Source organism: Petaurus breviceps, unplaced genomic scaffold, assembly GCF_028583685.1.
Source record: "Petaurus breviceps papuanus isolate PSGF00001 unplaced genomic scaffold, PetGlider_PUasm1.0 138, whole genome shotgun sequence".
NCBI lineage: Eukaryota > Metazoa > Chordata > Mammalia > Diprotodontia > Petauridae > Petaurus > Petaurus breviceps.
In genome coordinates, this window is record NW_027185694.1 from 10,226,134 (window position 1) to 10,235,586 (window position 9,453).

Sequence of the window (9,453 nt, forward strand, 5' to 3'; positions counted from 1 at the left end):
CAACTACCTCCATACACCACCAGACTGGGAGAGGAAGTGCTCTTAAACGGCTACTCAGAATCCTGTCCAGGGAATCCAAAGGTCCTTCTCAAGAGCCCCCAAAGCAAAATCTCAGCCTTTCTACAAGCAAGCCTCCTCCTTAGGCAAGTTCCTCCCCCAATGGACCCTATATGACTCAGGATGTGATTGAATCACAGCTGTGATTGAAATATCTGTGTACATTTAGACCTGGGAACATGGCTCCTGTTCCAAGGGAAAAGGGGACACGTATGGTCACATAGGCCTATTAATGGAAGGGGAAGATCTTCATATTCCATTAACATTACAGTATCAGAGTTACAAAGATAAAACTAAAAATAATACATGTCTAAATTGGTTGCATTTTACTGGGGGGATATATCAAAACCAAGAGAGATTTTTTTTCAAATAAAATTTCATATCTATATTTTGTTTTTATATCACCTATGTTTCCCACCAGTTCCCTTGTCCAATCCCTTCTAGAAAGCATTCCTTACAACAAGAAAAGAAGAACAAAGAAGTTGAGCAACACTGTTAAAAAAAAGTCTGTTATATCTATTACTTCACACCCATAGTCCCCTATATCTGTGAAGAATTTGGGGGGAGGTGTCTTTTCCTATTTATCTGCAAGAGATCCTCTATAGCTGGAGCCATTGAGATCTCCAGGAAGATGCTTCAGGAGACTAACAAAGTCAATGCAACCAGGCCAAAGTTCAGGGAGAGAAATCTAACATATATCCCCTGTTGGACTGAGCCAAATGACCAGAGACAAAATCAAGGAAAATAAATTCATCCAGGAAAGAAAAGACAAGAAGAAAGCACAAGTCCCAATTCTTTTCACATTACATATCAGACAAGGACACAGCAGTCGCAACATCTAAGACTCAGAGAAGATCCATAATGGTAGCTGACCAGCTCTCTGGGGACCCTGATTCATAGGTGAAAGTTTGAATTGGGATAAGGGACTGTAGAGTTTGTATGGCTTCATACAAAGGGGCTTGTCTGGGATAAATATTGGGTCCTTCACAAATTGTAGGGACCTAATGGGGAGATTCTCCATAATGGATTGTTTTTATTGGGTCCCTTAGTTTTTAGGATCTAGAGAAAAATTGGCATTTTTTTTAAGGCTAGAAATGTAGTCATTTTTTTCTGGTGTGTTTCCTTTACGTGTCACACAAGTTTCTTTTTAGATGACTTTTGCAGACTTGAATGTTTAAGTAATCATAAGTGCTGTATTATTGAATATTTTTTATGTATTGCTATTGAGGCTAATGTGAGAAATTTAGATTTTGCATCCCTAAATGCTAATGTCTGGCTAATAAATGCTTTTATTTTTCTTTTGGTTATACACAGACTTCTTGACTTACTGAGAATCTTTATGGATTTCAGGTCCACAAAGAATAGGTTTGCTTGCTGGCCTAGAAACCCTAAATAATCTATCCTAAATGCTTAATCTTAGGGCATCAGACTTATTCAAAGCTTACCTGATTGTGTGTATTCTCAAACTGAAACTGCTTGTTCTTTTGCTGGTGAGTTTGGAATCCCACTTGGATTGTCTTTTCAATGACAAAGATCCATGGAGAAAATTTTGATTGCCCTAGATTGTTCATAGACCTAGGATTTTGATGTAGAAAAGGACACCTAGAGATTTTGTCTGGACTTTCTCTCCTCTGCCGCTTCCACTACCACTACCACTACCACGTCCCTGGTACAAGCCCTGATCACCTCACGCCTGGACTACTGCATCAGTCTTCTTTTTGGTCTTCCTGCCCCAAACCTCCACCCAGGTTCACAACACAGGTATCATCCTCAACTCCTTACCTTCTCTCACCCCCTCCCCAGAACCAATATTTTGACAAGGCCTGTTGATTTCACCTCTTTAACATCTCTTGAGTATGCCCCTTATCTCTTCTGATATTGTTACCACTCAGGTGTAGACCCTTATCATTTCATGCCTGGATGATTGCAATAACCTGATGGTGGGTCTTTGGGACTTGTCTCTCCCAGGTCCAATCCATCCTCCACTCAGTTGTCAAAGTGATGATCCTAAAGCACAAGTCTGATCTTGTCACATACCTCCTTTACTCCCCACACAGTAGACTGCAGCAGACCCCTGTTACCTCCAGGATCAACTATAAAATTCTCTGTTTTCCATTCAAGGCCCTTTATAACCTACTACTTCCCTGCTCCCCACCTTTCCAGGTTCCTTATACTTTGTACCCTTTCATGTACTTTTCAGTCCAGTGACCCTGGCTTCCTTTGCTATCCACAGACTAGATTCCATCTCTTGCCTCCAGGCATTTTCACTGGCTGTCCCTCATGTATGAAATTTTCTCCTTCCTCATCACTATCTCCTGGCTTCTCTGGTTTCCTTAAAGTCCCAGCTAAAATCCTGCCTTTTATGGGAAGTCTTTTCTGATCCCTTTTAATTCTAGTGCCTTTCCTCTATTGACTATTTCCAATTTATCCTGTATATAGATAGCTTGTTTATACATAGTTATTGCCCTGTTAAGTTGTAAGCTTCTTAAGATCCGAGACTTTACCTTTCTTTGTTTCGCTAGTGTTTAGCACAGTGCCTGAAACATAGTACTTGATAATTTTTTTGACTGTGTTTATGATGTGTTGAAAAGGATCTTTTGATTAGCTTCTGAGCCAGAATCGTGTATGTATACAAAAAGCACTAAATCAACTTCTCTTTCCTTCTCCAGGGGTAAGCAAAGAGGACAGGTGGACCTCTGGGGAGGAGACGTGCCTTCAGCCATCTTTCATCTGGAGCCATCTTTCATCTGGAGCCGTCATGAAGCCATGAGCTCGGGAGTGGCATCTTTCCATCTTGTATTGATTTTTTCCTGCTCTTAAGTGAAGGAATACCAGCCATGTCTATGACCTTATGAATTTCAGAACTTCAGAAGACTGAGTCTCCAGAAGTCCAGGAGCTGGAGTCCATTCCAGGGCAGAGTACAATAGGACTCTTACTTCCCTAGTCATTCTTCTCTAGGCAGCACTCCCAGGTTTCCTCTGCCATGCCCAAGCTCTTCATCCTGAAGTTCACACCAGCCCTGAAATTCACACATCAGAAATATCCATCCACCCATTCAGCTCCTCCTTCTGATTGAATGATTCCTCCCAGAACCTCCATTTAAGGACACTCATGTCTTATTTCTCTCTAGGATTCAATCTGGATTTTCTCTACTGTGCTCCCATGCTTAGCACCTTTTTCTCTTTGCTGAGTGCCCCTTCCCCCCACCCTGACTTCAACTTCCTTTTATATATTGTCTTTCTCTGTTAGAATATGAGCTTCTTGAGGGCAGAAGTTATACACTTATATTTATGTTTCTAGCACTTGGCACATGACCTGGTACACAGTAAGTGCTTAATAAATGCTTATTAAGTAGTTCTGGACATTATTTTTCTCTTTCTGCAATCTGGGTTTTTTTTTAATATTGTAATATCATACAGTTGATGCATATTGAGCTTGTAGTCCACTAAAATCCCCAGTTCCTTTTCAGAAAAAAACACTATCTCAGCACATTTCTTCCTATCATATTTCTGAGTTTTATTTTTTGAACTAAAGTGTAAGATTTGTCCCTATTAATTTTTTTTCTTATTAGTTTCTATCCAATGTTCTAGCCTATTAAGATATTTTTGGATTCGAATTGACAGCCAAAGTGTTATTTCCTATATTTGTATCTTTTGCAAATTTTATAAGCAAGTTGTCTATATCTATACCTATTTATAAGCAAGTCATTAATAAGAATGTTAATCAGCACAGTGATAATCAGTGATCCCTAAGGTACTCCAGAAGAGAGACCTCTTTTCTTTCTTTCTTTCTTTTTTTTTTAAGCAATTGGGGTTAAGTAACTTGCTCAAGGTTACAAAGCCAGGTGTTTCTGGGTGGGTGCTAAGTGTCTGAGCCTGGATTGGATCTCCAGGTCATCCCAACACTGGAGCCGGTGCTCTTACTCGCTGTGCTACCTGGCCCCGTGAGACCTCTTTTCAAATAGACCTTCAGTCAGTCACTCAACCAATATGCATTTACTAAGCATTTACAATATTCTAGGTGACACAGTCCATATAGTCCCTGCCTGAAGTCAGGAAGACTGTTCTTCCTCAGTTTGGATCTGGGCTCAGGCACTTAACTGTGTAACCTTGGGCAAGTCACCTACCCCTGTTTGCCTCAGTTTCCTTATCTGTTGTTCATCCTTTGTTCTCAAAGGGGGCCAATAATATCAAGGTGATAGTGTTTTTATTGCATATAAATTGGATTTAAGTGAGGCAGAGCTGGGCAAAGTTGTTAGCCTCACTCTCTCCTCCAGAATAATCAAAACCCAGTGGCAAGACTCTTGGACTTTTCCAAAAGTCAAGATGACTAGAGATGTCTCAGGAGGTCTCCCAGTGGGAGACCTTGGCCTTTCTAAATTAAGGTCTTTTCCAGGTCTCACTTGTCTCAGGCAACATCCATTTAATGATGAAGGGGTTAGATAAGAATTGAGACAAAAGATGGTCCAATTTACCATCACAAACATATCAGTCTGAGACAGGAAGACCCTCAAAGTTTCTGGCTAGAACAGAAAACAGTTGCTATTTACACTCATTATAAGCCAGCAAAACCTAGACACAAAGAACCACTGAAACCTGGGCTTGGGGCTATTATTTGCTATTCAATGAATGCTAGATTGATTTGGGTTTAAAGGTGTTGTTAAATAGCTCCATTTGAAACACAGTGGGCTTTTTTAAAAAGTCTGTTTTTTCAGAGCTATATTTCAAGAAATCACAAATGAAAACTGCACAGGACAAAAGGCAAATCATCCCAACTTTTTAAATAAAAATAAAAAAAAATTTAACATAAATTAAAAAAAAATCTAGCTCCCAGGCCCCAAAATGTCTTATAAAATATAAGTGACCAGAAATTGTATTTCTGTAGACAGAGCAACCACATATAAAGATATTGTACCCCAAGTGGAAAGGTGAAACTCATGGTAAGGGGAGAAGAAGAAGGAAGAGGAGGAGGAGAAAGAAAGAAAGAAAGAAAGAAAGAAAGAAAGAAAGAAAGAAAGAAAGAAAGAAAGAAAGAAAGAAAGAAAGAAAGAAAAAAAAGCTGCATTCTCCAACTTCTGCTCCAATTGGAAGGCTGAGTCCCAGAGGGCAGCTACTACTATTCTCAGGGTTCTATACATAACTCTCAAAGGCTGTGTTTCTCCGGCTGTAAGTCCTGAATGACAAATGTAGTAGTCCCCTTTAATAGTCATCCAATAGTCTCAATTAGTTTTTACCAGCAGTATTTGCTCAGATAACATGGTAAAGACAGTTAATATAAAATGTTATCCTAAAAACCTGGTTTACTTCTTCCCACAAAAACACACAGCATCCATGGGAGGAGTAAGCTTAAACTTAGATCCTCATAGGAGTGAGGCACACATGTAAGAGATACGTGTGACAAAGGTTTAACTTGCCGTAGCTGCTCTGGAAGTCCTTCTCTCTGTGTAGACCTCATTTCGAGCCCTTTGTTGTTGGCCCTTCATTCTCGAAGAGGACCAGTGATATCAGAGGGTGATATTTTGACTTGTTTATAAATTGAATTGAAGTGAGGCAAAGCTATGAAAAATCATCCATAGCTTCACCGTCTCCTCCAGAGTCATCAAAGTCCAGTGGCAAGACAAAAATCAAGACAACTGGAGATGGCCTGGATGCCCCACATCTATAAGATGAGCTGGAGAAGGGAATGGCAAATCACTGCAGTATCTGCCAAGTAAACCCCAAATGGGGTCATGAAGAGTCAGACAGAACTGAAAAATGACTGAACAACATATTGTAGGCAATGTGCTCAGTGTTAGAGATACAAAGAGAGGCAAAGAGTAGTCCCTGCTCCCAAGCAGCAAACAGATTAATCAAGGAGACAACATGCAACAACTCTGTATAAACAAGATAGAGACAGGATACATAGGAGACAACAGTGGGGTTAAGTGGGACTGAGAAAGGCTTCTTACAGAAGCTGGGACTTTAAGGAAGCCAGGAAGCAGAGATGGGGAAGGAAAGAATTCCATGAATGAGCGACAGTCTGTAGAAATGCCCCAGAATCAAGTGATGGAGAATTTTGTGTTAAGAATAAGGGGACCAGCATCACTAGATCAAAAAGTATTGTGGGGGTGAGCAAGGTATAAGCAAACTGGAAAGGTAGACAGGACTACTTTATGAAGTGCTTTAAAAGCCAGAGGATTTCATATTTGATCCTGGAAGTGATAGGAAGTCAATAGAGTTTATTAAAGAGAGGAGGAGCATTTTGACGTAATTTATTACAAAATCAGACTTCTGCTCTAGGAAGATCAACTTGATAGGTGAATGGAACAGGCACTAAAGTGGGGAGAGACTTGAGACCAACCTCCAGCCAGGGGGCTATTTCAATAGTCCAGGCATGAGGCAATGAAGGCCTACTCCAGAGTAGTGTTAGTATCAGAGGAGAGATGCCATAAATGACTACTCTTTGGTCTCATGTCACATAAAGATCAGTTGAAAGAATTGGTGGAACTTAACATAAAGAAGAGAAGCTTCCGGTCATGGGGCATGATAGCTATCTACAAGTACTTGAAGGGCTATAACGTGGAAGAAAAACAAGATTTATTCTGCTAGACCAAAGAGGGCAGAAGTAGGAGCTTTGGGTAGATGTTAAAAAGAGGAAAGTTTAGAATTAATGGGGAAAGCCATAATTTTCTAACAATTAGATCTGTTGAAAAATGGCACCAGCTTCCTTCAAAGCACAGTTCAGATTTCAGCTCTTATCCAATACCTTCCCAGATGCCACCTTATGAGCATTTTCTTCCCCTTGAAATTACTTTTGGTATTTGCTATTGTTATTATTTACTTAATGCAAAATATTTCTTTTTTTTTAAGCAATTGGGGTTAAGTAACTTGCTCCAGATTACATGGCCAGTTATTATTTTTGTGTGGGTGCTGAGTATCTGAGGCTGGAACCGATCCTGGGTCTCCCGACTCCGGGGCTGGGGCTTTACTCACTGCGCCACCTGGCCACCCCTAAGCAATTGGGATTAAGTAACTTGTTCAAGGTTACATAGCCAGGTGTTTTGTGTGGGTGTTAAGTATCTGAGACCGGAACTGATTCCGGGTCTCCTGAGCTGGGGCCAGCACTCTTACTAATACAAAATATTTCTTACAAATTTACTTAATGTAAGGTATTTGTATGTACATACTTTATCCAGCCAGTTAGAATGCAAACTCCTTGAAAGCAATTTCATTTGTCTTTATATCCCTAGTGCCTGGCACCATGCATTATAGTGGTGGCATTATATATAATATGATATGCTATGCTATGATATAAATAACATAACATAATATAATATAGTATAGTATTGTATAATATATAATATAATACAATACTATACTGTACTCATATTATATTATATATCATATAGTATCATATATTATATCACATCACATCATGTTATGTTATATTGTATCATATCATATTATATATATATTTTTCATATATATGTATAAACCTTGACAAGTGTTTATAGTGTTGAATTGGGAAGTTTTTAGTATTTCTGCTCTCAGTAATTTGCTGTCCTGGATTCCTTTAAAATTCAACACCAATAAAAAAGTGTGTTTTTTTCTTCATAACTGTACAATAATAACCACCACAGATAAGAGGAGACTCCTAATTGTTCTCTTTTTTAAATCAGTCCTATTCTTTACCTTCCCCCACCTCCAACATGTTTAGAATATCAATTAGATAACTCAAGAGGGGAAAATTTTGGAAACAAATTCATTTGAAGGAAAATAATACATGCATAAGCCAGGAGAGTGTGCTGTGATTCCATCTTCCTAAATCTTCTTTGATCTTTTTGACAAGTGAGGCACAATTTCAAAAATAAACTCCATGTTGTTAATATCATAATCATAATTTACTTTCTAAAGTGGTAAATCTAGTTAAGAAAACAAAGAAATAAATATATCCAAGCTATAGGATATCATTGATTTTTCTTTTAAAAATATTTTCATATCAAATCTATTTGGGGGTAAAAATTGATGAAACCAAAAGAGATTTAGGTAACACCTTAATTTCTATAGTCTGTTGCACTCCAATAGGTATATTTTCTATTTCATAGTATAACAATGAGACTTCACATACTACAGTTTTTCAATACCCCCAAATTTGGACATTTATGTCATATGCATAATATATATGTGTATATTCTCATGTACGCACATATATTCACATATGAAGTCTCATTGTCAAAACAGCAAAGTAACATATAGCTTTTATGTAGCATTCCATATGTATTCAGACGCATTTTCCAAATATAATAGATTGTTGCAATACTACAATTACGATAGAGAATTCAGATGTTTATGGGTAAGTGTAAATTTTTTTTCTGAAATCAATTCCTTCTTCAACATTTCCATATCTGAAATAAGAGGAAAATATTATGAAACCAGAAATCTCTGTCATGCATACCTTGTTTTAAGTATATGTGTGTGTACACAATAAATATGTTACTTTAAAAACTGTACTGCTTGTCTGTGTTTCTCACTGAATTTCTTTTTTTTTCTCCTTGCATTTTAAAAATCCTTCAATGACTCTATTTCCTTTTCCTCTTTTTCCAGAAGCAATGCTATTACTATCTCCCCTATGAATTTCCTCTTCCCATGGAAACAAGAGAAAAACAAAACTCTTGCAACTAATAAGTATAGTCAGATAAAACAAATCCATGCATTGGCCATGTCCAAAAATGTATGTCTCATCCTGCACCTCAAGTCAACTACCTCTCTTGGAGGAGGTATATAGGGTATTTCATTATCATCTCTCTAGAATCATGATGGTTGATCGTTGTGTTCAACAGAGTTCTTAAGTCTTTTCAAAGTTGTTTTTCTTTTCAATACTGTAATTACTGTATAAATTATTCTAGTTTGCTCACTTCATTCTCCATCAATTCCTGTAAGTCTGCACAGGTTTGCAAAATCTACACTCTGAACCTGTCTCTTTCGTCATTTCTTATAGTATAATATCCCATCATGTTCACACCCTGTACCATGATTTGTTCAGACATTTCCCAAGTGATGAACATGTTTCTCTTGAGTCTTGTATTTGAAAGTCGAAGTTTCTATTTAGCTCTGACTTATTAAGCAGGAATATTTGGAAATTCTCTATTTCACTGAATTCATTTTCCTCCTGGAAGGATTATACTTACTTTGGCTGAGTAGGTGATTCCTCTTTTGCCCTCTGAAATGTCATATTCCAAGTCCCCTGATGTTTAATGTAGAAACTGCTAAATCTTGTGGTATCCTGAATATGACTCCATGATATTTGAATTATTTATTTCCAACTGTTTACACTATTTTCTCCTTGACCTGAGAGCTCTGAAATTTGGTTATAACATTCCTGGGAGTTTTCATTTGGGGATCTCTTTCAGGAGGTGA